Raw genomic sequence first — 26,834 nt, 5'->3', positions numbered from 1 at the left:
CCTGTTGCTCTACTCAGCTGTAGTGAGGCTACATCTGGAGAGCTATGTCCAGTTCTGGGCTCCTCAGTACAAGAATATCTCTCCTGCAAGGAGAGGCTGGAGGATCTGGGCCTGTTCAGCCTTGAGAAGAGATGACTGAGAGGAGATCCCATCAATATCTATCAGTATCTGGGGGGAGGGTGTCAAGAGGATGGAGCCAGTCTCTGCTCAGTGGTGCTGAGCAGTAGGACAAGAGGCAATGGGCAGAAACTGGAACACAGGAAGTTCCACATGAATATGAGGAAGAACTTCTTTACTCACACTGGAACAGCGTATGGTGTCTCCCTCACTGGAGATATTCAAGAACCATCTGGACACAATCCTGTGCCGTGTGCTCTGGGATGACCCTGACTGAGCAGGGAGGTTGGACCAGATGACCCACTGTGGTACGTTCTAACCTGACCCATTCTATGATTATATGAAAGAATGTCACTCTGAGATTGATGCCCTCTTCTTTGAGCTTCTGATTGTATTAACTCACAAGTACTCATCATATCATGACACAGTTAGAGGGAAAAAAGTAACTGCTGAAATCTGTATCAATTTTCATGAGATTTTCCAACTCATGTGATGTGTTTGTAATACATGAAGATTGTGTTGTGTTTTTTTTCTCTTTTACAAAACAATTGAACTGGTTTCAAAGATGTATAGATAATTTGAAAATAAATGCTAACCTCAGAAAATCTAGTCTTCAGTATTTTTTTTCTCATGATACTATAGAGAAAAAGTTGTTTTATTTCATTTGTACTGTTCATTTTTGCTGAGATGTAATCAGAAATTCACTTACAGATGTGAAATAGATGTTGGCAAGGGGAAGACTTAATTTCTTAGAAAATTACCAGCTGAAAGGCAGAAAGAAAATTATCAATGTCTTTGAAACAGATAGTAAAACAGAAAAACAATCTTCCCTTTCAATGGGGAGGAAGTTACTTTATTTAAATGTATTGGTGGATATTTACAAAGTGTACTACAACAGAGGAAATTGCTTTCTCTTTGTATGGCATGTGGATCTGAAAGTGATGATCCTGTCATATTTTTACCTCAGACATCGGTTGTGTGATGCTCTTCTAGGAAATTGCTTTGACCCACTGTGTTTGCAGAGAAATTGACAGATTGTATCTGTCTGTGTTGTGGTTTGTGTTTAATTGCAAGTGAAAGAGGTGATCTTTCATGCAATAAAATGTATTATTACTATTATGAGAAGTAATAGAAATATATTGTTAACTGTACAGCATGATTTTGGTCTTGGCATGTGAAGCTTTTTTTTTTTTTTTTTTTTTTGTTCTCATTGCTTCTGTGTATTTAGAAAAATTAAATAATAATTAAAAAGAAAAAAAAAAATCTCAAACCAACCCAGGATAGTGTTCCAGTGTTTGTTTTTTCTTGTTGCTTATGAAGTGCCGAGCTCTGATACTTCTGTCCTTCGTTACTTGTACATGAAATGCCAGCTTTGGAAAGGTCTTTATTGTACTTTTTCTATTGCATATGTTTTCAAATATGTAGGGAAAGGGATATGACTGAGGCATTTTTCAGGGGGTCTAAAGATCCAGTTTGTGTGTCCAGTTCTACCATGAGTCTTCATATAGATCATGTAGTTTATCCATCTTTGTAACTTAATTTGAACAAATGTGCATTGAACTAAATGAAGAGTGTTTCCAGCCTTTTCCAATACACGTCAAGAGCAATAGAAGAAAAGCAATGTAAAAGAGCCAGGAATATATCTTCATCATTCCTTTATCTTGGGACTGTTTCACTTTTTTTCATAAAGTGTAGTAGAGGACTACCATAAAATATAAATGCTGCACTTCAATTTAATAATCTGTAAAATTGTTCTAGAAGTGAATGTGTTCAAAAGAAAGTACCAGAGCAGAAAAGATGAAAGACATGTCTATAACAGTGTGAACACTGGTTTTGATTTTTTGTGGTTGTATTTTTTAGGGTTTTTTTATATTTTGGTTTGTTGTTTGTTTGTTGTTTTTTGTTTGTTTTGTTTTTGTTTTGGTCTTTTAAAATATGAGTACCAAAACTTGGTAGACAACACTGTTAGGATTAGGTGAAGGATGTCATTAGATAACTGAAGATAGAGAGCATCACAGTCTCTTACAGAATGAAAGTTTGAATAAGATAATTTTTGTTACCCAAACATACTCAAAATGATTTTAAATAAATGTAAAAGTCTTAACAAATAAATAAATTTTGGATCAGATTGTAAATATCACACAATGCACAATTTAAAAATGTTCTGGTTTTGAGTGAATGTACTCTTAAACAAGTAAATTGTTCCACAAACATTCGTGTTTCCTTTTCATCACAATACCTAAGCTTCTCCTCTTGTATTTGTGTATTGGTGGATTTTTATGACATACAATAAAAGATGCACTGCTCCATGCATTTAATGTTTTATATTAGGCACCACTAACAGGCAGCCATACTGCTTACATACTCTTGTATGTTAAGAAATTAATGGGGAGAGGATACAGTAAATAAAATTTGCTGTGATGACGTTAAATATGATAGAAGCGGAAATTGAATCTTTTTCCTCAAGGTTCCTGTACCATCTGTTCCCTTTATGACTGTTTCAGAGTGACTTGAAGTATTTTTCTGAACTCTCCTATTGGTATTGACCAGAAGTGGGATTAAGTTGCTCACATGTAGGCATCGAGCACCTCTTAAAGTGCCCTTGGCCCAAGGCTGGCAGAAATAGCATGGGACCAACAAAAGTTTCCTCTTTAGGCTAGCAACAGGAAGCCAGTGTCTGTGTTCTAGGATACCTCAAATGACTCTAGACACTTCTATTTAGGTAACTAACCTGTTTCTAATTTTAAATGATGGTGGAGAGTGATGAGACCTATATCTATGGGGCTCCCCCAGGCAGACAGTGGCATTCCAATGTCATGATTTCATGTTGAATCTTTTCCTTCTGCAGTGGTAGGACTCATTTCGCTTGTGTAGGGACCTGGTGCTGTTTAGGCCCTATGGTCTGACTTGCTTGGTCCCTAGATATTGTTCTAGAAAATCATGGGCCTCCTAAAAATTCCAGTGATATATCTCCCATCCCCTGGTTAATGTAGTTCATCTCAGATCACACCAGACACCTGTACTCCTGACTAAACCAAGAATAGAATTCCATCCTTATGTCACTACAGTTTTTACCCTGTCACTTTGATGCTCTGCACACTATTAAATATCCTTTAGTGTAAAAGGTTAACACTACCTTACATCTTTGGATCTCACATATTCTAAGTATTTAGTTAGGGATTTAAAGAATATTTCTGTAATGTAACAAGGCAGTTTTGCCTTCAACTGTAACAAGATCAGGCCTGAGCTTGTTCAAATCCATGTAAAACATGTTACCTAACTCAGAGCAAACACTTACAGCAGATTTTACAAATTTACTGCTTCTGACTGTTATTTCATGCCTTACCTTAAATGGTTTTAAAGGCTCTCTTCCCATCCTAAACTTACAAACATCTAAACAGCTTGAGGGGAGAAAACTGAATATTAAGCATTTTTATAAAAAGCAAGTAATAAGAAAATATATTTTAGAAGAATAAGCTTGCTAAGTGTCTGTTGCCTGATAGACAATCCCCAAGAAGATAAAAATGAAAATGACATTTTAATAATTTCTTTGGCTTAGAGCCCTCAGCCTTCAAGAATATCTTGTTTTCAAGTACTTTTGTTATGTAAAACAAAATGGGGATTAAGTCAAGAGAAATTTACCATTCCGTTAATACCAGAATTTAGATCTCATCGTAGGTATGTAATTTAATTTGATTTATTTATACTACTTACTTTAGGTCTTCAAAATGCTAATTTTAACTGTATCAGATTAAGAGTGTAACTGACCAGCTTGTATTTATAAATTTGCTATTTACTAAATTTTTAAATCCAAAATTTGAAATTTGTGAGTATGCTACCTGATATACTATTTAAATGAGCTTTCTGCTATCATGTAATTAGAGGGAGACTAGATCTGCTGTGGATTTTTAAGTCTGCATTTGTGAAGAAAGAGTGACATATCTGCAATCTTTTAATCAGAAGAGTTTCCTTTGTAATATATAGCTCTACTCTTATTTTGCACTCACAGGCTCATTTAGAGATAAACAGTATTTTGCATCCTTTGTGAATAATTCCATCATTTTTCCTGATTTTTGAAAGAATTTAGATTTTGTTCCAGCAGTCAGATAAAGATATAATCATTGTTCTTCATTGATTAGTTGCATAGATGTCATTTCCACCAAGATATTAGAGAATTTTTTTACATGCAAGATCATCCTGAGGAGGTGATGTCAATTTAATTTGGATCAAAAGTTTTAAATTCTATAGAAATATATTCTTTGTCTTAACTTTGCTCTAAATAAAAATTTTATTTCATTACAAGTTGGGGGATTTTAATGTCTTTATTAATATTCATTTATCTAAATTTTCAGCACCAGAGGAAATTATTCTTAAGGTGAAACTAAGCTTTTAAAATGTAGGAACAATACATTCTTGGATGTTTTGTAAAAGTTACAGAGTGATAACAGACAGGGGAGCCTAAAGCAATTACTGCTTTTCTCATGTTCTGTCTCCAATAATACAATAGAGAAGTTCATCATGCCTGTAGCTTTATCCTGATACCTAGAAAAGGAAAATGGGACTTTTAACTTTAAATGTACTGCAGACTAAGGGTTTTTTAGGTTTTAACTTGTTTTTAGAAATAAACCAGCTAAAGGTGTGGTTGAAAATTGTGTAATGGTGTTTGGTGAAGTAATTAATAAAAAAAAAGGTGGTTACTTTTTAAAATTTGAAACAAAGAATTCTTAGAGTTATTGAAAGAAGTCAAGAGCCTTCAGAGTTATATAGAAATGGAGAACATAATTTTCCTTCATGCTTTCTTTTTTTCTGGAGCTCATATACTACCTGTGTTTCAGTGATGAAAAGAAACTAGAGACAGGAAGAAGCAAGGAAATCCAGCCATATTAAATTTATTTTGGTTTTTGTAACTGTTATTTGTTTACTTATGTACTTAGTAGCCTGATAAAATATTGGGTCTTCATTGGGAAACTTAGACGAGACTCTAACTTCATGGAATTGTTGACATTGCATCCAAGGTTTTACACCAAGCTATTTGAAAAGCACTGAATTACTAAACATTTGAACTTAGTAAATTAAAATTATGTATATCACAGAATCACACAATGATTTGTGTTGGAATGGACTTTTAAGATGATCTAGTTCCATCCCCCCCTGCCATCACCATGGACACCTTCCACTAGACCAGGCTACTCAAAGTCAGCAACCTGGCCTTGGAAAGTTTCAGGAATGGGGCATCCACAAATTCTCTCAGTAACATGTGCCAGTCTCTCACCACTGGTACAGTGAAAAATTTCTTCCTGACATCTAATCTAAACCTGCCCTCTTTCATTTTAAAGTCTTTGTCCTGTCACAACATACTTTTCTCAAAAGTCCCTCTCCAGATTTCTTGTAGGCCCCTTTATGTATCAGAATGCTGCTAGAAGGTCCCTGAAGCCTTCTCTTCTCCAGATTGGAAATTTATATAAATATATTATAATATATATTTAATGTGAATGTTTATTAAATATTTAAGATAAATATTGGTGTAAAAATCCATAGACTTAACCTATATATAAGGGATGAAATTAGAACAAAAAGAAGTGCAGATGCACTATCTATGCATAAGCTGAATCTTGTAGTTAGAAGAAAGTTTTGAATCACTAGAGGGGTGTTATTCTTGAAGCACTTTTTGAAAAGAACAGTAGTGGGGTCATGCAGAGAAGAAAAAGTTAATTTGAGATGGGATCTGTTTCATGTGTGGGGTTTACAGTGTATAACCTTACTCATCAGCAATAATGGACTGGATTCCTTCCTTGTTCTATACTCTGTCTAACAGTAATTTCCTCTTTCAGAGAGGCTGTTAGCTCTACTGACAGCAATTGACTGTAATGTTTATTCTTCTGCATTAGTGTGTCTACATTAAGAACCCTGTAGATACTGTGTTAGACCGAAAATGTGTGCTATATTGCATTAATACAGTTTTCTGCTTCATTGCTTTTTGTCGTTTACACTTTTCAGTCACCGTGTGTGAAACTCTCTTTTTTCCAACATTTAATTCAATGCTGAAATAATTCCCAATGTAAATAATGCCCATGGAATCAACCACTCTTGTTTGACAATCATAAAAGAATATTTTTGGTTGTCTTCTTTTTGAGCTCTTGGGTTCACTTCTTTTTTCTTTTTGAAACAAGAATGAGAAATTCACAGTTAAAGAAGAAACAGAATATTTTCATTTTATACAGTAAGCCAAGTCTGCAAGAAGCTTTCCAACAGTTTAACATGGAACCTGTCTAACACTAGCCACACTGCTTTCTTCATACCTCTTTTCAGCTTTGATTGTCTTCAAAATTGTATTTGCTGCTATTTTTGCTCCTGTTAAAACCTGCCACTTCATAAGGTCAAAGTACTTCTAACTGCTGACAAACACTGTTTTTCATTATATGAAGACTGTTAACATTACACAATTTGCATAACACCTTTAAACTGTTTAACAGTAGCTAACTGGCTGACCTTGTGCATCACTATGTCAGGAGATACCTGTTTGATTCTAGGACTTAGATGCTAATTTTTTGTAGCTGCAGGGACTGGATTCTCCTGAAATTTAGCTTTTATTTTTATAGGTGTTGCAATTTCTCCAGTAGGAACAGGAAAACACAGATTTTACTGCTTTTGAACTGTGTGACTTTGTACTCTTGATTTGCTATTTTATAGCATCTATGAGAGACAAAAATAGGGTTGTAAGTGAGGTAGGACCAGTGTCACCAAGGTTTAGGATTAGACCTTCAAAAGCATTATATCAAAGTACCAATATCAGTAGTGACATGTACTTTTAGTCATAAACTAACTAATTTTTGAACTAAGGAGTTTAATTTAGATGCTCGTATTTAAATAATACAAATGAATTTTTTAGATTAGTATTTAGATAATGTAAATTCTCCATTCTCTTATGTAATCATGTCCTTTTTATTTTGTTTTATTTTCTTTCACTCTGATTGAGGTATATGAAATTTAACAAGACAAGACTGCTTAGTAGCTGACTGATTAGGTAGTATTTTCACGAGAAAAATGCATTGATTGAAACATACACAATGAATACTGGTTGAAGGGGGAATGACACAACACTATAGACAGTTGACTGCCAACAGTATAAACTGAAACTTCAAAATTACCATACTGATTGAATTCATGTCATGAATCAGGAGTTGAAAGTGAGTGGATGGCCTCTGGAAAACTTGCTGATAGAGATTCTACTTGTTCAAGAATGCAGATGGGGAATTTAACATTATTTTAACCATACATATTTATAGTAGAGAGTATTTTAAATCAGCCAACCCATTTCTGTCCTACAATTAATAAAATATTTCTTGGGTAGAAAGGAGACAGCAAGTAATGAATTTCAAAAGGATAAAGAGAAACAGACTGTAATATGTCAGAAAAGCAGTAGATAATGTGGCTTCCAGTTTTGAAAAAGCAGAAGAGATAATCTGTTGAGACATTGCACTTGGATTGTATTAATTGGGTTAGATTCAACTCTTTAGCAGTAGTCCCACAAAGGATCTCTCTAAGTATAGCAGCACCCAAGTGTGGGGGTGAAAGAATAGAATCAGCTGAAGCAGAAACATTATTACCTCCGATCTTGACTGACACAGCTGTCTCTAGTGAAACGTTTCCCTGCAGTTTGCATGTTTGCACTACCCTGTAAATTCCATTCGATTGTAGATTGTGGATGATGCAAATGTTACATCGTCACCTCACTGTCTGGCCCATATCTTTGGGTAAAGTCTTACAGTAGATGAAATTTTATTGGAAACTGTGTTCCCCTTTGGTGGGAAAACCAAAAACCCTTTGAGGCACGTGGATAGTTGTATGCTGGTGACACAATTCATATCTGGGGTATGATTCAGGAAAAAGAAGAAACTAATTCCTGGAGTCTCCTCTGCTGAAAATGAGGTAAGTCAAGAGAGTTTTCCAAGGCTCATCACTGTTTGGTACTTCCCAAGTCAAGGAACAATGCCACTGAGAATTAATCTGTACTATACTTTTGGGAACTGAGCTGGGATTTTCAACTTCTTTTATGTGCTAGCAGCTCTCTGAACTTGTGTAGTAACAATGGTGTAGCAATATTAGCCTTTAAGACCAGATTCAGAGTAGTGCTTGTAGTCTTCCTCTGCTTTATTCCTTTCCATTTGTCTTTATAAACCTCAGCCTGGTGCACAGGAGAGGACTTTAGCCATGATCTGTTAAAGCATGCTATTGAGAACTGTGTTTAGGAAAGCTAGAACCAGTCAGCATCTTGAAAGGAGAAAGCCCAGAGTGGCTTTTTGTCATTGATACTATTCGCTTGCTTTGATAGCCTGTGAAATACTGCCTTCAGTATAAAGTGTGTAAACAAAATCAAGCTATTGATACCTACTGGGCTTATTACTCCTACACAAGTCAAATGTTTTCTCTTAATCTTACACCCTCCATTCTTGTTATGAAAGCCACCTCTTAATCTCTGTGAGCAACTTTTCTAATGTCTGATCTTGTAGGTGAAACTGCTCTGTGATGCATCATTAACTGATTAGAAACTGACATAAATAAAATGTTAATTGTATAAAATTTATCTCTGTCATCAATCAGCAGTACATACTGTGTTGCTGGTTTTGTTTTTTCTGAATGAATTTAAATTACCTGGCTGTTCTATGCTGCATACAATTTTAACATTTATACATTAGGCTGTAGAAAGTATTTACAATTTCTGTTCTGAAAGTGAAGTCAGAGTTACTGGATTGCAGTTTTTCAGATCCTCCCTTGTTCTTTTTGTAAATACAGTTATTACCATGTAATTTATAATATATGATTCTTTCTCTCTGCTTTTTAACATAATTTCTTTTATTTTAAGTAGAAGAAAGGATATTAAAAATACAGTGAGACTAGCGACAATGAAATCCCTACAGTGAAATTGTGTCCTGACTGAAAAAACTAGGAATTTTACTCTGACCTCTGTGTGCCTGTGGTTTCACCTGGAGCACTTCTCTTACAAAGCTTTCAGTTAAAGTGTGAGGGATAATGTCTGAAGCTATGAATCCCCTGTGACCAGCTAGAGTGCTTCATGTTACTTTGCTCTTTGCTACCAGGATTAATTCTTATTAATCCTTATCAGTGCTGTAGCTTGAATGCTGCAGACTATGGGGTAGCTGTAATTCAGGGGAGTATTTCTTGCAGGATGATAGTGTGGCTGATAATTTTCCAGAAATGTTTCCAAGTGGCAAAGTTATCTTCAGGTTATTAAAAGACTATTTTATTTTATTTTATTTTATTTTATTTTATTTTATTTTATTTTATTTTATTTTATTTTATTTTATTTTATTTTATTTTGAAAATGTTAAAATGCAAGAAAGTATCAAGTGAGGCAACACAACTATTTGAGATGGGAAAACCTGATTAGGAATCCTTTCAATAAGGTGTCTAGAAATTTTCAAGGTAGTGTCTAAATTTAAGCCACTTACAAATGTGGCAAATTGTTATCAATATGTTTAACTTATCTATATCCACCAGGTAGATACATACCAGATCACTAGAAATATTTTTCACAGAATTCACAGAATGACTAGGTTGGAAGAGGCCTTCAAGATCATCAAGTCCAAACCATGCCCTAACACCTCAACTAAACCATGACACCGAGTGCCACATTCAATCTCTTTTTAAACATCCTGGGATGGTGACTCCATCACCTCCCTGGTCAGGCCATTCCAGATCTTTATCACTCTTTCCATAGAAAACTTTTTCCTAATATCCAACCTATATTTCCCTTGACGCAGCTTGAGATTGTGTCCTTTTATTTCATCATGATATAGATTGACAACATGGTTTCTGCATCAACTTGAAATTGTTCTCTCTTAAATTTGTTTATTCTGATTTGAATAATCACCAGTGGAACAAGGTGTAAATGTTGTTACTTTGACCTACCCTTTTTGCTTGAACTGCTCCTGGGACAAATTATTTGCAGTTTCTTTCCATGTGGATGAGGAGAGTATGAGATAGATGGCACCACTGCCACTTCATTGGCATTAGCAGTGTTACTGCTTCTTTCTTTAGTCAAGGACCAAATTAAGTGTTTCTTTTAAAAAATATGAGATACTTATGTCACTATAGTGGTGTATATTCTGTGATGCTGTTTGTGATATGCAAGGGGTATCTGTCCTACAATACAGAGTAAAACACAGATATCCTGATAGTTCTTGATTCTACCTGCTGTGCCTGATACTTGATTGGGCTCCCCATAGCAGTCATACACTTCTATGCCTGACACCGAAATCCCCATATCCAAAGACAGAAAAGTAGTAAGTGCATGAGTAGATCCAAACCTACATCACTTTACTCCTTTTGGACAGAGATTTATTAGAGATCCCTTCCTAACTTTAAAATCTGTTTTGCTGTATTTAATTTTGCTAGTCAGCCTAGCATTTTGTTAAGCAATTGTCTTGGCTTACCCTGAGGAAGCAGCTGAGTCCTACACATCTCAGTTTTCCCACAGTAGGATGGGGCAGAGAATTGGAAGGATGAAAGTGAGAAAAATTGTGGGTTTGGGCAAAGGCAGTCATAGAGGTAAAGCAAAAGCTGTGCAAATGAGCAGAGCTAAACAGGTATTCTCCACTTCCCATGGTTTAGCCATGCCCAGGAATGCTGGGCTCTACCTTGCATAACAGTGACTTGGGAACTTAGCACAACTTTGAGTGTCCCCCTATACCTTCTTCTTCTCACAGCTTTATATGCTGAATATAACACTAAATGGTATGGAATATCTCTTTTGTCAGTTGGGGTCAGATGTCCTGTCTGCATCCTGTCTTTTGATATTATTGCATATAAATGTGCCATTGTTCAAAATGCTTGACAAACATCATTAAACAAATTCTCATAATAATAATAACTCTGAGTAAAAGTATTATCTCTGCACTTTCTGTAGCATTTTATAGGACATTTATTGAAATCTTGTGTGTGTGTATATATATATATATATATATATATGCTGGAAAGTGTTAGTCATTGTTGCAGACATTCTTTTAGTCACTCTGTCACAGCCCCGTAGTTCTTTCTAGACATGATCACTCTTTGTTTAAATATCCCATTCGGCAAATGCCCACCATCCCCAGTGATTTCTATGGATCTATCACATGCCATAGCAGTTACTATGGTGTGATGGTGAAGTTGTTAAGGAATCATGGTATGGATCCAAAACTTCTTGCTCCAGGAGCCTTCCTCAAATATAGCAGTTCAGGTATAAGTGAGATGTTTGGTAATGTGATTTTTGTGTCAAAAGCAAGCCCCAATACACTGTGCTTGATGCCAATACATTTTTTCCATTCTAGCCTTGTGAAACTTCAGCAGACCTTTGACAAAAGTATGCCCTCATTGTCAAATGGGATTTTTCTTACATGCTTTTATTAGTCTGTCATAGGTATATACATGAGGAAACTGATGTCATTTAATCTGCTCAAACCTTCCTACAAGAGACAGACCCAGACATCATGATTTGTGTCTTTGGAAGAACAGTGTCAGACCACAGTGTCACATTCTCTTCTTAATGAGCTTTAAAATCCTGTGTACACTAGCACATAAGCCACACTGTCTGCAAGGGTTACACAGGATAAAAAGAAATGGAGATCAAATAACTAACATCAGAGTGCTTAAGAGATGCTAAAGGAAGCTGGAGATGGAAAGAGACCCAAGCAACCATAAAGAAAGGAGAAAATTGCCTCCCTCTGTTTAAAGATGTGGTTCCTCTGACAGAGGATAAGGGCTTGTACATTCTACTCCATCTTTCCTTTCTCCTGAAAGGATAAAGAAGAAAGAAGTAATTACTTTGGGACAATGTGAAAATGTAAATAACTCATGTAAATAACTATTTCTTTACCCTTTTCTGTGTTAAAAGAATCCTGAGTTCTGTAAATGACCTTTAAGTCTGCTATAGGACTCCTGTCCAGAGAAGATTGGAAGAGCAGACCAGTAGCTGAAAACTAAGTCCAAAGAATCCATTTCCTATGTCTTCTGTGGTCCATATGATCAGGATAACATAAGAGGAAGCTGTATGTCATGAAATGTGATTGTTCTTTATTTCTTTTGTTTCTTTGACATATACCCTCAACAGTCACTGAATCCATCTGTTACAACATTTTCTAGGAAATTTTCATGGTAATTGTTCTTTTGGTATTTTTCCCCATGTCCACTTACGCTAAAGGAAAATGGTGTTCTAAAGGAAATATGTGTCAACAATTTATGCTATATCTCTGCACATTTTAGAAATAAATTAAGCTATATTCATGGGACAATAAATAAAGTTAAGGCAGGCAAATAGCAATTTTTTTTTTTTTTTTTTTTTTTTTTTTTTTTGCAAGCTATACATGTTCAGGAGGTGATAAAAGGCCTGGCTCTGGAATAGATTCCCTCATTTAGCTAGAGCATGGTGCTGATAAAACCAAGCTTGGGGGTTCCATCCCCATACAGGCCATTCACTTAAGAGTTGGATTTAATGATCCTTGTGGGTCTTTTCCAACTCAGAATATTCTGTGATTTGAAATTAAATCTCTTCTAGTCCATTTGAATCAGTGTGGGCATCAAAATCATCAGCACATTTCCTCAGCTGTCCAACACTTGCTGGTGTTTGTGTTACCATATCTGGGTTTTTTACACATTCATAATGAGGTCTTCAGATCCATGATAACCAGGCTGTTCTGTGTGCAGCCTTGGAAGCAAACCAGGCCTGTCAAAGCCGATGGAAAATAAATGTGATGGCCAGCTGGCTTAGAAAGCTGCAGAGTTAGATCGTCAAGAATGAAAACTCCCCTCAGAGGTCTTCTCTCCTCCTGAAGTGGCCTTTGGTCTTCCAGCAACGGATCATGCTATCCCTATCTGAACTGCAAGGCTTTAAACTTAGGGGTTTTTAGGCATTTCATAATTGAGCAAAGGGACTATACTTGTTTTATTTTTCTGTCTAAAGTGTGTCAGAGCATCAGCAGAGATCTTTTTGTGATTTAACAGTCTCTTTCTAGACAAGGGAAATCTTGGTTTTGGTGTGATGAAATAGTGAAAAGATATCCCACATGCCTTCTGCCCAGAAAATATGTGATGACAAGAGTCAGTTTTCTGAATTGTTTCATGCCAATATATTCCTCTGAAAAAAAAAAATCTTCTCTGTAACATGAAAAAGTATTTTATAAAACTCTTTTGCCTCCTTAATAGTTAGATAGCAAAGACAAAAAAAATTCTTGATAGGGTAGATTTTGATGGGTGGACTGGGATTTAAACTAGGCCTGATGGTTCTGACATCAGGGGTTGCCTTACTTTTATCTTCTCAAATTTTTTTCAGGAACTGCACTATTTTCCAATTTTTATCTATCAGCCTTACCTCAGTAGAATCTGGTCTCAAATTCTGTGTGGCTTACACACATGTAATTGCCAGAGGCAACACTATTGCAAAATGTAGAGGAACTTCTGTTCATGGACTTTATTTTGAACATGGAGAATCTCTGTAGGTATTGAAAATCAGAAGGAGTCAATTATTTCCACTCAGCCCTCTTGTACTGTGACTACAGTGTTAAGTAAAACAAAAATCTCTAAGGAGAAGTGATAAACAAGAATATTGCTGGGAAATATTGAGCCTAAGCAGAAGGTGGGATTAACAGTTATAGAGAAAAAGAATAAAGGAATTGGTCCATACTAAACACAGGTTCTCCAACCCTAACAGGAGTGTGTATGGCAGGCAGTGGGAGGCTCTGTAAGACCTTCCAGGGTAAGCAGACAGAGATACTCTTCTATTTTCAAGTTTACCACACAGAAGTCATGTGGTCCTCTCACTTATGTACTTGTGGTCTCATACTGTAAATTTTCCCATTATCACCTATAGAGAGCTCAGTGTGGCTTGCAAAGGCTATGTATATAGTACTATGCAGTATTAGTGTGATGTCAGCATTCCATAGAATCACTTTTTCCAATAAATGTGTAAGCTTGAGGATGTGGGAATGTTCTAGTGGAAGGGGTTTTATATTGTTTCTGGAATAAACAGGGTTACAAGTGAGGAAAAAAAAAAGAATAAGTTTAGAAGGTTGCAGAATACAGGGTTTTTAAGGTTTATACTTTATATAGCTAATAAAAACATGACCAGGCTCTTGCTTTTGAGGTGGTTTTGGGTAAAAAAATATGGTGATGTTTAATAACAGGTGCCTGGAGAACAAGATAATCAAGGAACAGCACTACACAGCAGGAAAAAAAAAAAAAAAAGAATAGTGGTTATGAAGTTAAGCTGATCTACTATAAATACCTCAGAATATGTTTTAATTTTTTTCATTCATGAAGCATACAAAAATGTTGGTTTCATGTTAATGGAAAACATTTCGTGAGAAATAAAACAACCCTTCAATAAACACAGTTCAAAAGCATTTTTTCTCTTTGATGTAATATAGTTTTTCCATTTCTGACTGCTATTTTTTGTGTTTGATAATAAATATGCCTGTCTTTTTAAAAAGTGATGAGAGAACTCTAAAAATCAGTATTTGACAGAAACTATGCAAAAGATGGTAAAAGAAATCTAAGCAATAAATCTCATTTCTGTGTTAGGGTTTCATTTTACCCCTCCAACTCTATTTTAGTAACAAAAACAAGTTCTAAAGAAAATCTATCTTTAATATTTTTCCATCTGCATTGTATAGGATAATCTATTTGTTTGAAGAGCAGCAATAGCTCTTACTAATAATGATGGGGTTAGTACTTCTTTCATGTAAAATAATAGTTGTGGCAGTCCAAATAGGAACTGCTTAATGACTCATTTGTCATTTCAGTCTTTCAACGCAGCTACAGAAGATGCTTTTATGTCCTTATTTTGCTGCTTCTTTCTTTTTTTCTTTTCTTCTTTTATTATACCTATTGTTCACTGCTGAAATGAGCATGGCTGCTCAGCTGATGCCGTTTTTCATAGGCTCTCCCTGCAAGGGAGGGAGGTGAAGCTGCATGTAGGTCTCCATGGCGACCTTGGTCTTGGCCTGCTGCCTGCAGTCTGGCCTGCTCACAAAACGCTGTGCCATGATGAATTATTTAGCTCTGCTGAATCAAAAAAAAATACAGCAACAGGCTCCTAGTGAGTAACTGAGGAGAGCAGTAAGGTGACATCAGTCAGCTTATACCAAGGTGCTCGAGGGTTCTCACCAGTGAGCGGAGGCAGTCCTTTCAAAAGCTCTTTCCTTTCTTAAAGCTCTTTATGCTATTTACCATTGTCCATGTTGGATTCCCACATTTGTCTATGTTTATGAACAGAAAATAAGGGAATAATGATTCAGTGACTTGATAGTCTATTTTTCCTTTGAGGTTCTTTTAATTCAAACAATTTTTCCTTTGATTTTTAGTTATCCACGTTCTTAGAAATTATGACGAGAGTTTGAGAATGTCGTACACCAAATTATTAAGCCTGGAAGTACTTATGTCCAAGATTTCTGTGTTTCTATGTATTTAGATGATTGTTAAAGAGTATTTGGCAGTTGTCAATACTTTATGACAACTCACTTTTATTCTATATATGCATTATATAGCGTTAGTGTACTTGGTTACATGTATTTAACCCTAAACACATATTTGCAGTTTTAGCTTTTGAGGCCAACCTGCAGTTGGGGAGTGCAAGCAGAATAGACACAAGTTTATCTGCTGTTTATCAGCAGTATTATCAGAAGTTTATCAGCAGTATTAGCTGCTGTAGGTATGAAGAAAACTTATATTCTTGGGGGAAAAGGTATTGTATCAAGTGTACACTGCTTGGTTTGGCACCACAGACTTTGCAGACAGATTTTACCAGTTAGCCTGATTTTTACAAGTTTAGTCTATAAAGGTTTTTTTCCTGTGCATGTACTTCAGGGTAGAGTACTATTACAAGAATGTAATACCTGTAATGAATGTAATAATATACCTTCTGGTAGATGGGACTCAAAAGCCCTCTTTTTCAGAAGAACTCTAAGTAGGGGAGATGACATCATATTACCACTGACTACAGATTTTGTTCATGTCGATAGTATTAAATATTTAAAACAGTTTTTACCCTGTACTTGGTATATTTTTGCATGTTTTTGGGCAATGCAATAGCTCATTTTATGTCCCGTCCTGTACAACAGCACTAAGTAAGGGTTACAGATGAGCTGATCAGTGGATTCAGTACGGAGTATGTCTTTGTCAGGGGGCTGAAATTCAGGTGTATTTTTTTGCTTGACTGACCAACTCCTTTCAGTTTTGACAGGGCAACATGTAATTGATCTTCTGGATGAAATCTGAACCAGCAGAAAGAATGTTGCCTGCTTGGCATATTGCTTAATTTGTTCATTCATTAACTTGGCAAAATGCTACCAGTGCTACTGTCCACCATCAGTGGCTTGCAAAGGAGCCTAACATTCTCTCCAGTCCTCTTTGCAGCTTCATCCTCAACAAGAAGAATCACCTTAACAGCTCTGTCAGCTTGTAAATCCAAGGCAGGACAGAATGAGGTGACCAAGCTTACATTACTCTGTTCCCTTGCACTCTGCTTTTGTTTTAACCAGAAGTTACATGAACTAAACTTAGCTAGCTAAGATTATTAGAAATAAAAATCTGCATGTTGACTATTAAGTTCTTATTTTGAAAGCAAATAAGTTAGTCTAATATTCTCATTTTGCTTTGGGACTCACATTTCATGAAAATGAAACATGCAGTAATTTGCTAAAGGGAAAATTGTAATTCCTCTACATTTCAGGAATTCCCATGTCAGTGTCTCCTGAGTGTAGCTAACATCTTTGCATCGGCCAGCTGCAAATACAGATGAATTAGTAAACACAGAACTCATTTACAGTCAAGAGACTACAAGAATGTGAAGACCTTACAAAGTCACTGTAAAGATATACGACATAATTCAAAGGCAGACGGCGAATGATTAAAAAGAAGAAAAATAAATCATCTTTTTTGTCAGAGATAAATACCACAGTATTGAAGCACAACAGTGAAGAAGCATTGGTGGCTTCAGCAGAAAAAATACACAGATTTCTGACTATACCAAATTATAAAGTCCATATTTTTTGTGAATTATCAACAAGTACTCTTCTCTTTTTTCATTAAGACTTACTTTATCACCTTTATATTTCTTCATTTATAAGAATATTCATTATTCTTGGGGGAGCTGGTTTTGAATCTTTGAGTGGTTCTCTACCTAAGACTATTAAGCACTTAATTATAGCTTTTAGATTGTATTATTTTTGACAGGTGGAATGTCTGAGTATTGTTATTACATGGATTATATTTACTCCCAAATAATCAAATATGTAAACTTACACCTAGTTTTACTTTAAAAATCTTACAAAAAAAATTACTGCAAAATTTAAAGCATCTTTGTAGAAATAATCAAAAACAATTGTCTGTGCAATAAATAAATTCCTTGAAATACTATTGCAACAGCAGAGATAAAAAATCCATTATAAAATCTCATTAGACTGCTCTCATTAGCATTAGTTGGATAATATATAATTTTAAAGAAGGTACTGAGAGATGGGAATGGGTTATTTTTGCTTTTAAGAGCATGTAAGTAATAGATTTCATTTTCAGATATGCATATTTTTAGATTTTATTTGAGAGTATCAGTTTATCAGTCCTGGTCATTTGCATTAGTCATCCAAGGTGATGGCTGTCTTGCTGCTGCTGAGGCCTTCACCAGCTTTGATTATTAATTGTCAGTTACAATGATTTATGAGATAGGTCCTATTTTTTCAACTCTGACTTCTGAGAAAATCTGGTGTTAACCTGGTGGACATGTAAAAATTAATTCTACCAGCAGTGTAGTGTGTAGGTTTGGCTACGATGTTTCAGCATTGCTTTTAATACAACTGACTATTTTAATCCCCTTTTGTCATTTTGCCCTTTTGAAATACCTCAATTTCCTACCACATCTAGTGAAGAAAGAATTTTAATCTGTGTATCTCTTTTGGTTTTATAAAGGTTTGAAAGTCATAGTCAAAATTCTTGAATCACTGTCTTAGGTTTATTGCTGAATACCATGTTTAAAAGTGAGGTGTAGAACTTCTAATCAGTATGGCTAAAAATTTATTACTTAAACTGATTACTTAAACTGATTTGCCAATGGTCTAGCTGTATAATATGATATTAAATTAGAATATTTGTCATGTTTTTTTCTTATGTTGTCTTTTTTTTACTTAAAAAAGAACAGTCTGGAGCAAGGATAAATGCTATTTAAAAAAAAATACTATGACACTTGCACATCTTTAGGTTGTGTTTTCTGAAGAGTTCCATTAAGATAATGTGACTTCAACTAAGCCATCGGAAATGCATTTTGTGCTTTGCAAAAAAGAGAAAGAAAATATTAAAAGAAAAAAACCAATAATCATGGCAACCAAAGTTCTCCAAACCAATTAAAATTCTGCTGTCCAGTTTAGTATATTATTTCAAATATTTTTCTGACATGTTTTCTGAATCAGAGAATTTTTTGTCAGTTTCAATTTTATATAGCTTGTATCAGAAAAAAAAAATGCTGTTCAAGTGCACTGCTACTCTACCTGTCATTTTCATCCTAGGTAAAAGGGAAGAGAGTTTTGCCCCAAGTTGTTCCACAGAATTCATTCCCATGTCCTTAAATTTATGGAGAAACTGAAAGAAAATATCCTAATTAACATTTAATGCAGTGTATGATCTCATAGCTTCACTGAAGAAGATGACTGTAATCCATAATTTAAGAGTGTGAAATGCACTTTATGCAATTAAAGCCAATGTTATTAAAGAAATACTTTTCATATTAGCTGGACAGCCTTTCAAAAGTAATGCACAATTTAGATATGCAAGGAGAAGTTTCTATTATGTAAATTATGACTCAAGAAATGACACTTTCATTCTTTTTCGTTGGTGCAATGGGTTGAATATCCTTTAGTGCCTGCTTACCTTAATCAGCTTTTGGTATTTTCTATCTGTTGAACACTGGCACGATTATAACAGAAAAAGAGGCATGCAAAGATTCTCATGACACATCTAAGCTTCTCTAAAGACTGCAGAGAGGAATGGCTCTCAGGGAGAAGATCTTACCTGGCATGGGCTTGGTGATTGGTAGAGTTATAAAAGAAGTTGCAAGTAGAGAAGCAAAATTTACTGTATTCCCTGCACTGCTGGAGAATTCCCCATGCCCCAGTCCTCTGCAGCTGCCCACCTTCCTGTGTGTGTTGCTCCAGAAATTGCTGCTGGTCTGGGTATATTTCTGTTATGGCAATAGGCATGAACATTGCCCTGAAATTAGTCAGCGTTATTCAGTGTGCTATTGTTAAAATTAGAAAGGGTCAAGTTCAGACTAACTTGAAAAGCATAAGCTTCCAAAAAACAGTTATGAAGGTTAGATTTAAGTAAAGTATTATTAAAAAAACTTGAGGGGTATATGTAGAGTTGCAGAATAGTTTGGATTGGAATAAAGATCATTGAGTTCCAACCCTGCTGCCATGGTCAAGGACACCTTCCACTAGCCCAAGTTGCTCCAAGCCCCATCCAAATTGGCCTTGTGCACTTCCAGGGATGGGGCATTCCACAGCTTCTCTAGGCAATGTCACAGTTTGAAAACACATTGACAGTGTTGAGACTAATGAGGCTCCAGAGAGGTGATTGGTGCTGTGGGCTTGGCTTTCCTTGTTTCAAATAGCTGGGTTGAATCTGACTTTTTGTTCATGAGGCACTTCTTATGCCTTCTGGTAGATGGTTGTCTGACAGCATTCAGAGGTAAAATCTAGGCAGGTTCATGTTCTTGAATTGACAGCCAAATACATGAAGTTGCAAAACCAACAGACTAGGTACAGCTTGATTCTGTTATTAGCTATTTTCCTTAGTGTCAGTTTTATTTGTTTCCTTTTGCCAGAAATTTCTGATGCTTTCCTGTTTTGAGAACTTAGTTTTTAGTTCATTGCAGTCCACGTCAGTCATTCTTATAAGGCAGATGTCTGTAAAATTTCCTTTATAAGGAGTTCTTCAAAAGAAAACAAAAGGTTTTTAAATCAATAATTCAAGATGTAAATTACCTTTAGGTTTTATTAGAATAGATCTATGTTACTTAGCTTCCTAAGAAAATTCAAAGAGCTTTGAAAAAGCAATGCAAATAAGAATAAATGCAAAATGAGGTAATTGCAACAAAGAATGTGCAGCAGATACTTTCAGAAAAATACTCCTGGCCTCTGTGTGAAGTATTTTTAAAAATAGTTTTGTCTTTGCAAGATATTAATTTTTGTTTCATTCCCTTGTACATGCAGACAGTTTTGTGATTTCATCTGAAAATGATCCTACTTCATTTCAGTGAAGAGTGAAAGACTTTTCATTGGGGAGTCACTTCTAAATGTTCCTTCATAATACACTCAAACAGAATTATTTCTCTGCATAATCCATAATGGGAGTGTTGCATACCTTTTTTTAATATAATGATCAGTAAATTTTCCTCTCAAAAGAGAGGCTTAAGAGCAGTGACCCTGGTACCTGAGCAAAAGCCATTCAGTCACTGGTGTGTTCCTGATTGTGCTGCTCTGCCTGTAAGTGTGCCTATGTGGATTCATGGGAATGGTGATTGTGTACATGGATGAGAGCTTTTTCAGGGGTCAGTCTTGTGAATCCAGAGTCCTTATTCATCCCCTTGGTGGCAGGCCAAGTGTCCAAGGAAATGCTGTGAGCTCTTTCTTTTCCTTTTATGCATTGTAGAGTTTAGCTGGTGAGGTGTGTAGGTTGGACGTACGAAAGCCCTTCTGGTGTAATGTGATAAGTGACTGTGAGAATTGGGCACTTTTACTTCTGAAATAGGTTGTATGGATTTTGTAAGGTCTGCTTGGTGTGCAGCTCTAAATGAAAGCAAACTTTTAGTTTCCATAGAAATAAGTACAACATGTATTTAAAAGCATTGAATCATGGCTCTATTTAATACTATCAAAAGGGATATAACAGCAATGTAAATCTGCCAGCTGAATTTGCAAACTACTTGCCACTTCATTCCTATTTAACATTTTTTCAATTTCTGGAAATATTTGTATATGCATTGTTTCTCTAATTTTTGAAAAGAATTACTGCATCAGCAGCTGTATAGTAGATTAAAGCTGAACATTCATTCATTCAATTTACTGTTCATGTTCACAAATCAAAGTAAGGAAATAGTTTAATATGTGGCTTTCATTTCTGCTGGTTACATGTGACATATAAGCATTTCTGTCTGTCTGAAGCAACAACAGTGCAAAGCAGTTCAGAAGCTGATAGACTGTGTATGGAAAAGCTTTGACAGAACACATACTGGGCATGTACTGGATGTTATTTGGGTTGGTGGCTAGGTATGAAAAAGTAAAGAGAATGAAGAAAAACAAAGATGGGTGTGAAAGTTTTGGCACAACTTGATCAACAGAGGGTTTCTAGGTCTGTTTGTCATCCTGCTAACACATAGCCTAATGCATGTTGAATCTTGGAAGAAGTGTCTGGCAAGCAGTTTGTGATAAACTGGAGCCTGTCTTTCAGAAACTGAATCCAAAGAGAAGAGGTCTATTTAAAAAGCAGACAGTAAGTCAGTGGGGTCAGCATTTCTTGTGTAGTAACTGTCGCTATGTGGAAATAGATATTTTTCCATTCCTTTTAGGAGATAGAAAGTTTTTCAGGAGCCTCTTGTTTTGCTGAATAATATTGCTAAACCAGTATTGCACAGGAAAAAACACAGATTAAATGAGAAAGGCAAGCTTACAATAGTTAATGCAATGCCATTTTCCCTTTTCAAGCATTCACAGCCATTTCTCTAGTTTCAGCCTGCTTGCATGCCAAAATTCTCTAAAAGTTGAACACAGAAGTCAGTCTTAACAGTCTCAGAAAAAAATTATTAGTGTACCAGTGTCTTTAGGAGGTGGTATGTCAGTACAGGAGAAGTCCAGATTTTCCTTAGATAAATAGATGCATAACCTTGTAGTTGTGATTGCATTCTAGAACATTGACATCTTATTTTTCGATGTTTCCCTTTAACAGAGATAATGTACCCCTGCGATAGATTTTTATGGTTTGGTATTCTTGAGGGGCAGCTTGCTAAGTGGCTAGAAAAAATCCTGAACTGTTGTGACAGATTATAAATTTAAACCAGGCATGAGCATAAACACAGTAATGCTGATGTCCTAACCAAATATGTGATATTTTAGGACAGTATCTAGGTGAAAAACAAAATTGAATGAACAGAAGGAACGTATGCATGGTAAGGGAGGCTTATCTCCTTATATAATTCAAGAGACTTAAAATTCAATTTTGTTTTCAGATCTATTGGAAAGTTATTAAAGAAGTTCCTCATGTCAGGGCACACATTAGTGGAATATGAACTGGTAAATTCATCCACTCTGCAGTTTAAAGTGCTCCTCAGAGTATCAGAGTATCACTTGTAAATCAAAGTGTGAAAGCATAATTTTTGAAAGTAAAATATTTGGAGAATGTACAAGGAGCCTCCAGGTGAAGGATATGAGTAATAACTGGTTGTTCTGGCCCAGGAATAGCAGGTACTATTTCTGCAACTGTTTATAAAACTATTGGACTGCTGGGAGTTTAAAACAGTAAAGAGATTTCGTGGCATAACATAGAGTAGGAAGATGTGGGAAATCGCTGCAAGTGAAATAAGCTTGCATTACAAAGACAAGGCATTTTAAAGACTCAGCTCCCATAGTACCATACCATTCAGGGTTTATTATTGGAACATATAATTTGGGCATGTACCTGGAACAGAAGCTGACAATCATGCTTGCTGATAACTATGAAGTGCTTCACAAATTAACCTGAAACTTACTCAGTAAGAAACCAAGAGTTTGTGATAGTAGCCAGGGCCCAGCCAAAAGCAAATTGATGAGTTTGGGTATTCTTAATCAGTTCAGATGGGAAAGCTCAGCATCCAAAGTGTTTCAAAGGCCATGAAGCAGTCTAGGTTCAACAAAAGATACACCACCTTGGAAATTAAAATCTAAGAGAAATGTAGTGTCAGATCTCAGGAACTCTCCTAGGGAATGTTCCCACGCCATGATGCAGTGGTTAGTCTCATTATCTGTGGCAGAACACTTCTGTAATGCAGTTAAACTGCCTCCAGTATTTGAGCTGGCTTGTGCAACTCCACAGGCAGCATTATATCCTGCTGACATAGCCTGGAATTCAGCTTGGTGCCTATGCAGAACAAGAACATTACAGCTCAGAGCCTGTCTGCATGGAAATTCAGGTGATGAGATAAAAATACAAGCAGAAGAGTAGGAGTCTGTTTTCATTAAACCCATTTCCTATGTCAGTGTGTCTCACTGCTTTCTTGTGACATTCCTGTCCTCACCATGCTGTACCTCCCCATTGTTTCATAGTGGAACAGCTGGGCCCTTGATTATTACTGAGTGAAATGGAATGGATGGGCAAATCCCAGCTTCCAACTGTACCAAAGCAAGTGTGGCAACTCTTCCACTGATTGTTTTGTGTTGATTTGTCTGTAGTGATAGGACAAGGAGTAATGGGTGCAAACTGAAAGAGGAGAAGTTTAGGCTACATATTAGGAAGAAATTCTTTATTATGAGTGTGGTGAGATATTGGAACAGGTTTCCAAGGGAGGTTTGTGCATGCCCCAACCCTGACAGTGTTCAAAGCCAGGCTGGATAAAGCCCCATCTAGAGAAAGATGTCCCTGTCCATAAGAGGGAAATTGGGATTAGATGATCTTTAAATTCCCTTCCAAACCATAACCTCCTATGAGTCTATGATTTTCTCTTAGCTTAGAATTATCATGGGAAGTTATTTGGAGGTTGTGTAGTCAATGCCTGCAGCTGTACATAGAAAATTCCTCCTCCCTTCTCAAGTCTGGAGGTTTGAACACAGCTGTTATAAACAAGCCCTTGTAGGGACAAACAAGATTTCTGGAATCAGCATTAATTACCTTGATATCAAACAGAAAGTATAAAATAAACTTTTCTTTGGGCCTGCAGTAAATAGGAGAAAAAACTCCTGATTGCATCTTCCTTCCCTGAACCTCACAAATGAATGTCAGCCATTGACAAAGATAGTATAAGCTTGATGTCCAAGCCTGGTTGTTGAAAAACTCTGAATAATTAATTTCTTCTGGCATGGGTTTACTCAATTCTTTCTTCTCTATCTTTGTTACTCATTCCTTTTTTTTCTGTTCTTCCTACTCTTTAACCAAGAGTTTCTGTTCTACCTCCAGCTAGAGACCAGTGTTGTTGGTTCTTTCTGCATGATCTCATTCACATTGACAATGTCATGGAAAAACATTGGCTCATCCCTGTATGCTGCCTCCCAGCCTCATCTCTGAATATTTTTTATCTTTTTATCCTCCTCTGAAAGCAAAACTGGAAGGAAACAGTCACAGATGGAAATAGGAATTATAGGGATGAGTGCTTGAAAAAACCTCCAAGTAGGAAAAAAAGGCCTAGAGAATTCTGTCCAAAATTAAAGGCAAGGCCAAAACACTAAGCCATAAATTTACCTCTTTTAATGTAATTACTTAGGAGTTTAGACGGAAAGGACCTATGTTCATATTGAAAATGAGGGTGAGAGATCTATATCAGTGGCTGGAATGGGAAGACTGGCCTTCCTGTTTCAATATAATCACATTTGTTGCCTGTGTGTGTTTCATTTGGCATGACTTGACAGATAATTAAACTAACACATGTTATTTCAAGATTTTATTTGAACTTTTTATATATTAACTGAGTTAGCAGTTGTTCTACTAGACTGAAAGAAGATGTGTTCCTTTTTCATTACGGATGATTAGTTCTGGAATGACCTTAGTGCATGAAGCGGATCCAGACATGAATGACAGTTCTCAAGTTTTCAGTTTTCAAGAAGGAAGTAACTACTGACCCACCACATGTTTTAGTGATATTGGGCAGTCTGTAGCATGTATGTAACATAAATGAAAACATCTTTTATCTCTTTAATCCCTTTTACGAAAATATCCAAAAAGCATTCTGGTACATGAATGGAAATTCAGGTGGAGTGTTAGGACTTGAAAGAGAGTTCTCCCAAAGCCCTGCTCAGAGCTGATCACTTACCTACAGATATTTGGAGATCATACAATTTTTGTTTGCGTGCTCAGGACCCATAAGCCAGTTGAGGTTATTGGAACTTCTTGAATGATGAATCCTTAAACTTGGTAAGCTCCTCAGCAGTCAGTGTAATAGGATGGTTTGAGGAAATTCAGAGGACATCCATAAAATTAGAGGACCTCTTTTATTACCAGTGCAGTTGTGTTTCTTTTGCTCTAAATAAACAATTTGAAGTAATCTCTTAGGTAGATATTTATTACAGAGAAAAGAATTTTGATGTTCAGAATATTAATCAAAAGCAATTCTGTGAGTGAAAAATTATTATATTCTATGGTTATCTCTATCTGAGGCTAAAAGACAAAACATCTTTTACAGACATTGAGAGAACTCTGAAAGGATTTCCCCTGTTTAAACAGGATTAGATTATCTGGAGATGCATTTTATGTGTTAAGGCATATGATAAGAAAGTCAAGGCCTTTAAGGTTAAAAATATTTAATGAAAAGCAGTATGAAATTTGACTTTCTGGTTGTCTGGATAATCCATGTCTTATAATTCTGAAAAATAATTTCAAGTCTTTGATGAACACAGTTTGGTCATGTGGTCTTCACGCATCAGTGAAGAATGCTAAAGCAATAGTGTACCAAATTTGATATATTGTAATAAAACAAGACTATTGTAATTGATTAAACCGTTTTGTGAGAACTTGACATCACTGCAGAAATATTTGAAACTAATCTCTAATGTGGTCCTGTCCTGGGCTAGTTTTGTCAGTAGAGCTTTCATTTTGGATGTAGACTGTATAAGGGAGCTCTCACAAGATGTAGCACTCTGAATTTATATTTATTGTATTGTTGTGTTTATAACTTCAGTGGAGCATTTCCTACTCAGTGCTTTTGGCATAGGACAGGGCAAGGTAAGAGCCAGATGGAGTATTTTTATTAGGGGAAGAGCACGTATCAGAAAAACACTTGATAAACCAGAAAAATTTGTAGTATATCTTTTCTTCCACATTTATTTTTTCCTGTGATAAAGACTCATGAAATACTGGATGGGTTTATTTTTTCTGTCTCTGTTTCTTTGGGTAAATCCAGACTGGTGATTCAGAATTTGCAGCCTGATGCTGTGAATTGTGCTGATGACATTACAACATTCTACCTAACAGAATCATTCCAAAGCTTGATAGCACTTTCTTGATAACTGAGGTTTGCATTGATTTTATTATATTTTCATTGAATTTACTGATCTACTGGCATAAACACTGGAAGGAACCGAAGAGCTCCAAGAGCCTCCACTCAATTTGCTAGTTATATTTCTTTTTAAAAGCAATATGGTCTTCTTAAAAAAAATGGTATAAACTTAGGCTGTAACTTTTAATATATTGACTTGCAAGGCGCCTGGCATGTGAAGTAATAACACCCTATTTTCATCCCTTTCTGTCTATCTTCCATGAGGCTGTTTGTGGTGAAATCACTAAATCATTTGTTTTATAACTTAGAAAGGCTAAGAGCAGAAGGTGTTATTACATCAGATAAAGTGTTGCTATGTACTGCAGTTGCCATGCTAGTACCAAGATACATAGTCTGTGGGGATGTCCTCACATATGGTCTGTGGTAAGCTAAACTCTTGGCTGATGCCCACTATATTTTGTGTTTTGCTGAATGTAAATGCTGATTTATAAAACTTGAGTAA

General features: G+C 35.9%; 1 protein-coding gene and 1 long non-coding RNA gene across 2 annotated transcripts in view; both read left to right on the top strand.

Annotated features, from left to right (window-relative positions):
* Window positions 1-26,834, top strand: part of MMP16 (matrix metallopeptidase 16) — a 162,876-nt gene that overhangs the window by 8,286 nt on the left and 127,756 nt on the right. The gene's annotated exons all lie outside the window — the stretch shown is intronic.
* Window positions 15,138-17,118, top strand: LOC128795510 (uncharacterized). Its single transcript, XR_008433570.1, has 3 exons — window positions 15,138-15,208; window positions 16,343-16,595; window positions 16,841-17,118. It is a non-coding gene; the product is annotated as an uncharacterized LOC128795510 (long non-coding RNA).

The sequence above is a fragment of the Vidua chalybeata genome, chromosome 1 (assembly GCF_026979565.1).
Source record: "Vidua chalybeata isolate OUT-0048 chromosome 1, bVidCha1 merged haplotype, whole genome shotgun sequence".
Classification (NCBI taxonomy): Eukaryota; Metazoa; Chordata; class Aves; order Passeriformes; family Viduidae; genus Vidua; species Vidua chalybeata.
This window is presented reverse-complemented; position numbering and strand designations above follow the sequence as displayed.